The 5,822-nt window shown below is 44.1% G+C and overlaps 1 long non-coding RNA gene across 1 annotated transcript; it reads right to left on the bottom strand.

Moving 5' to 3' along the window:
• Positions 1-1,031: 1,031 nt before the first annotated feature.
• Positions 1,032-5,101, bottom strand: LOC136017952 (uncharacterized). Its single transcript, XR_010614159.1, has 3 exons — positions 5,047-5,101; positions 4,897-4,949; positions 1,032-1,219 (listed from the first exon to the last, which is right to left on the bottom strand). It is a non-coding gene; the product is annotated as an uncharacterized LOC136017952 (long non-coding RNA).
• Between the last annotated feature and the right edge of the window lie 721 nt (positions 5,102-5,822).

The following is a 5,822-nucleotide window of genomic DNA, read 5'->3' as shown; positions in this document are numbered from 1 at the left end:
ACATGTCCTTTGCAGAGCAAGGATTTGATCAAAGTTCCAATTCCCCAAGGCTACTAAGCATTTCTCATTATTATATGCTGCAGGTGATGTCTTTAGGACATTGATTATTGTAGGAAGAAAACACCCACAAAAAGAAGGGTTCTAATTGCTTGTGCATATATATGCATTTATATGTATTTGTCATAAAATCATAGAATGTTTTGGGTTGGAAGGGACTTCAAAGCTCATCCAGTTCCAACCCCCTTAACACGGGCAGGGACACCTTCCACTAAACCAGGTTGCTCCAAGCCCCGTCCAACCTGGCATTGAACACTGCCAGTGACGGGGCAGCCACAGCTTCTCTGGGCAAGCTGTGCCAGTGCCTCATTTCCTTTAAATAGCCATTGCAGAGATGAAAGGTACATCTGTAAAGCCTCTGCTTTACAGCAGAGTAAGTCTTGTGTGCGAGAGTCATTTAAATGCTGATTTGTTGTAATTAGACATATTACTAAAGCTTCTATATGGACTTCTAAAGGCACTGGCTGTATTATTTCCCGGTGGTGTTTCACAGAAGCTACATGACATGAAAGAATCAGCATTTTGCCAGCAGTGATGGAGGACTGTCTTTCCATGAGTGGTTCTCTCTGTTGGTGGGCAAACCTGGAAATGCAAGTGTGGAGATGAGATGGGAAAAGAGCAGCGACTCATCATCACATTGTAAGTTTGAAAAGACTGCTTTTAATGATGCTTGTAAGGAGCCACAGGGCACAAGAAGTTTAAATCTCTGATCACTCCATCACTTCCTTTTGGACAACAGTGGGTGCATGGTCACTGCAGATGGATTCCAAATGCTTAGGATGTTCTTGCTGCAGAAAAACTAGCAAAGCTAAGGAAAAAAAAAACCCAACCAAAACTCCTAAGCCAGTTATTTAAACACTTGACAGCTTTTTATCAATCAGAATTTATCTAACACAGAAATGCAGCCAGCTTAGCTGTTCTTACACATGTCTGAACTTGCCTTTTTTACAGCATGGGCACATTTGTGACTTTTCTGAACTAGTTGAAAGCTCTGTGCACTAACCTCTTCTCTCCCCAGCATTAATGCTCTCCTCCTGCCAAGAGGGGAGAAGGATGGGTCAGAAGCAGGGCTGCAGGAGACATGAACCTTTTCCCTCAGCCCTTTCTTGTAGTGCTGCTTTCATCATAGTGACTTTTCCACACTCCTTCTTTAAGAGGGGCCCTAAAGACAGATGTGAGAGAGGAGACAGCTGTTATTTGTTCAATGTTTGCACTGCCAGAAGGTTTGGAGAGCAGCTAGGTATCTTCTGGCCTGGACTGACATCCAGCCTCTGCAAGAGCCTCATGTGCCCTCCCACAGACCATCCGATCATTCAAAGCCCCACTTTACTCTCACCAACATGTTAAAACACTTCCTTTCACTTCATTTTTCAGTTTCTCCTTAGAGCTTGCACATTTTGGGGAGCTAACATGGTTGCACCTCCCTGTTTGGAACCACAACCAGAACTGTGGTGCTCTGTCTTGGTGAAGGCCTTCAAAATATTCATAATCATATTTATTACAAGCTCTTAAGGACTCCTGGACATGTTAGATGTGTTCCAACTTGACCAGGCGTTTCTAGATCACCAGCTATGCCATTGCCAAAAGGGAAGAAAGCACGATCTGAAAACAATGAGCATCATCATGTGCAAATCAAATTGTGATATGAAAGCCATTTCAGATCTCAAAGAACAATTAATCATGGAGCACTCCACCTGCCAGGCTAAAACAAACCCAGAAGGAAGCTCGAACTGCCAGATTTTGCTGCCTAGAGTAATCTTTCTACATACAATAAGGTAGTCTCTGATGGGTTGCTGGGGGATTAAGGAAGAAGGCTGTATGGACATGTTTTTCATGATCTGTGCTGCTCTGCAGCATAAAGAAGTTTGTTCTCATGGTGGCTGCACTTGCTCTTTGCCTTGCCCTGTCCTGCTGTACCCTGTCTCTGAGGACCAGCTTGCTGCCTGCCAGCTCCCAGGGGAGCCCTCCCTCCTCCTGGGCTCCTTCATATCATCTCACAGGAGCAGAGCCAGTGAGAGGGCTGGGTTCTCTGTGTGGAGCAACCCTTCCACCCCCAGTTTCATGCCTCCAGGGCACTGGATCTAGACGGCTGCAAATGGCCTGCTCTGCCTTTTGCAGTGCAGCTGGAGGAAAAGCCCCATCAAAGTCAGGCAAGAGAGGGAGAAAAGACCCCTGTCATCTTCAGGGTGGAGAGGGCAGCTCCCAGAGATGCCTCAGGTACCAACAGTTGAATAAAATAGATCAAAAAGGGTTGGTCCTGCAGCACATAAAAACTCCTGGAAAGGCTCCTGCTGCCTTGACTGAATCAAACCCTTAGAGAAGATAACTAATGAATTTACATCAAGTACAAGAATCCTTCCACTCAAGCACTATTGTCTGATTTATAACAGGTACCAGCATCTGGAGGTGAAAACAAGAAGCTTTTCCTGGCTGCTTTGAGCAAAGCATTTTCAAGCTGACCTGAAAGTGAGCCCACGAAGGGGGTGAGATTCTTGTCATTAAAGAAAATTCCTTGTCCTAGGTTTCCTGCAGCAAAGTCTCAGACATCAGATTCTTAGAAAAATAATTCAGTAGTTGAGTGGTACAGGAATGGGAGCAGCTTGAGCTGGGTGCCTCCAGGGAGACACTCAGAACACAGAAATTCCTGTGGTTTTATACCCTTATGTTCTAGGCACACAACCATCACACTCTGTACATGGGCCTTGCATGCTCCTCTTGTTCCAATGGTTAAAGTTGGTCTGGGGTGTAGTGGTCTATCATTGGGTTCCTTTGTGGTCTTGAGGCAGGCCATAAATTAATTCTTATCTCTCTGGTAAGGATGCATCTCCTTTATCTTCCAATTTGCACTGACCTTAAGACTTTTATTTACGTAACTAAGTGCAGGTTGTGGCAGCCTAAGTTTGCAGTAACTTCAGGTACCCATGCTAAGCAACTACTCGGGCTAAGCAAGACCACCCAGTCAAAAGGACTCAGCTGAAGGATTCACTTAACTAAACTTTATTCACAACATCGTCAGAAGAGGAGAGCACTGCCAAAACTGTGAGCAGCAGCTTATGCCAGTGGGAGCTGAGCTCTGTGTAGGGAGCACTTTGTTCATGCTGACCACAGACACAGAGACAGGTATTGTTCACCTGCACATCTATAAGCTAAAGCATCTTCAAGCCACATAAAGAGAAAAAGCTGGCCTAAAGAGAAAAGGAGGCAGTGCAGACCTAAAATTCACAAGGCAGAGGGTTGTTTTTACTAAGCACAGTGTTGCTGCTAGCTTAAAAGGAATAAATGAGCTTAAGCAAACCAGAAAATGAGGAAAAAAAAACTGGTAAAGGCCTTTAGCACCACTGATTGCCATGACATGGCCGATAAAAGCAGAGGGGTGGCATGTTTGTCCTAGTTGTATTTGCTTGTGTAGCTGTACCCAACACTATGGCCATGAGCCCACTGCTGGGGCAACATTGCTCAGAGGTTTCCACTATCCTTGACCTAAAAACACATGGCAAAGGTGCTTAGACTTTTACTAAAGCACAGATGTTTAATGATCAAAGCCACAAGCGAAAAAAAACAATATAATATTTTGATCCAGATGAAGTGATTGTACAAGACTTAGCCAAATCCTACAAAAATGAGATGATCAGAGTTAGCCCATGTTATACACATGCAATGTGCCATGTAGTCTGCAGAGGAGGCTGATGTCCTTGCTTCTGTTCTTGGTCTCACAGACAGAGGCTCTGCAAAAGCAGCCCAGATCCCTGGCTTTACCTAGTCAGTACAAGCAACAGACTCTTTCCTTTCTACAGTGATGCATGCAAGGTAAAGTAGAACAAAAAGATGAATAAAAAGAGAAATCAGTGCTTGATTTCAACTGCCATTTGTGATTTGGCTGCTAGGAAGCAGACACTTGCACCGTTTTATCAGCAGCCCTGAAACTTGACACATTTTTGCTAGCTTTGGCCTCTTTCCTCGGATATTGCTTTTGCAGCATCAGAAGTTGCAACATTTACAACAGCTGCAAAATGTGGATTATTGGCTGGCTCTGCTAGGCCTTAGGAAAGGAAAGAAAGAAAGAATATGCAATTTATAGAGAAAAGAAATAAACTTCACAAGAATAACAGCAAGAGTGGAAGTTGTACCTCCCATTTTGAGCAGTGTTCAGGTCATAGCAAAGGGCAGCAGAAAGGACAGTCACTTTTTCTGGGCTACTCTTACTGTCTCATATAAAGCAATGAAAGAACCAATACTGGCATATTTATACTTGCTAGGGCCCCAAGACTTCATTGATCATAGCATCATAGAATCAGAATGGTTTGGGTTGGAAAGGACCTTAAAGATCATTCAGTTCCAACCCCACTGCCATGGGAAGGGACACCTTCAAAGCCCAAAGCCCCGTCTAGTCTGGCCTTGAACACTGCCAGGATGTGGAAGCCACAAAGATAAAGCCATCCAGATACCTCCCCCCAGAAATATTCTTCTCTCCAATTTCTTAAGGACCTGAAAAGAAAGTGATGGACCAATAGACCATCTGCTCAGAGTTTTATGTGCATGGAGAGGTCTAATTGTAGCATACCCACTTCTTATTGTGCTTTGCCTTCCCAAGTCTTTATCTGCAATGCTCACCACCCACTCAGGCAGGAGAGGTGAGAATACCCAATATGGTCCTGATTTTACTACACACCCCCCCTTCCTCAGGAACTAGTGACTAAAAACCACTGTAAAAACAGAATGAGGCATGGGACATTAACTGTTTAAATACAGATGTTCACATCATTGAATGTGTCATTACATGTACTGCTCAGCAAATCAATTGCAGTGCTGACACCCACTTTGGATAGGTGACTCTGTTACCAGAATTCCCCTTGTAAAGTACAAATCCCATGGAATATCCAGCAGATTAAGTCCTGTAGGGAAAACAAACTCAGATCAGGGCATGAAATCAGACACAGTGAGAGTGACACAAAGTATTTGCTCATCCCTCACCCACCTAAAATGCCATACCTGTGCTGAGCCAATTTGAGAGGGCAGGTGCCTGTTTTCCAGTGCAAGTACCTGATGGGGATCAGGGAAATGATCATTAAAGACGTCTTAGTTTTGCAGATCCACCCACTGCAGCTTGCTTTACCAACATGGTATACATGACTGCAAGCTTCTCACTCACACGGTTCAGCTGGGGTGAGAAGGCTACAGTGACCTGGGACTTAAATAACCAATAAGCCTTTCCCTAGGAAGGCTTTGGACAGCCAGAGTACTCTGGAAAGGTCTATGATTCAACCTACTGAAGAAAGGAAAAGATTCTGAAAGGTTTCAGTTACTGCATTTATGCCAGCCCTGGGACAGATCCACAGGTCAGAAGCAGGAGGAATCCAGTCCCCCAGGCAATCCCACAGTGTCCCCATCACCTCTCAGGCAGGAGGTGATTGATAGGAATATTCTTATGTATGTCACTATGCATCATATAAATGGGAAATTTGGGGACAGTATGTTGATGTAAAGAAAGCAAATTGTTGGGAAGCAAAAGGTATATTTCACAGTTAGATAGTCATTTACCTCTGAAAAAAACCAAACCAATTTTTCATGTGGCCTTTTCAATAATCTGAGTCCTTGGAAGTTTTCCACCACAGTCAGATTTCCTAGCAGAGTCAGATTTTCTACCACGGGAAGATTTTCCACATCAGATGCTTGCTCTTTCTATTTTTTTGATCCGCCTGTTCCATAGAAGTACAGACTGTCTCATTTCAGCCCATAAAACAGCAGCAATCTTGGATAATGTGGCT

Source organism: Lathamus discolor, chromosome 6 (assembly GCF_037157495.1).
Source record: "Lathamus discolor isolate bLatDis1 chromosome 6, bLatDis1.hap1, whole genome shotgun sequence".
Taxonomy (NCBI): domain Eukaryota; kingdom Metazoa; phylum Chordata; class Aves; order Psittaciformes; family Psittacidae; genus Lathamus; species Lathamus discolor.
This window is presented reverse-complemented; position numbering and strand designations above follow the sequence as displayed.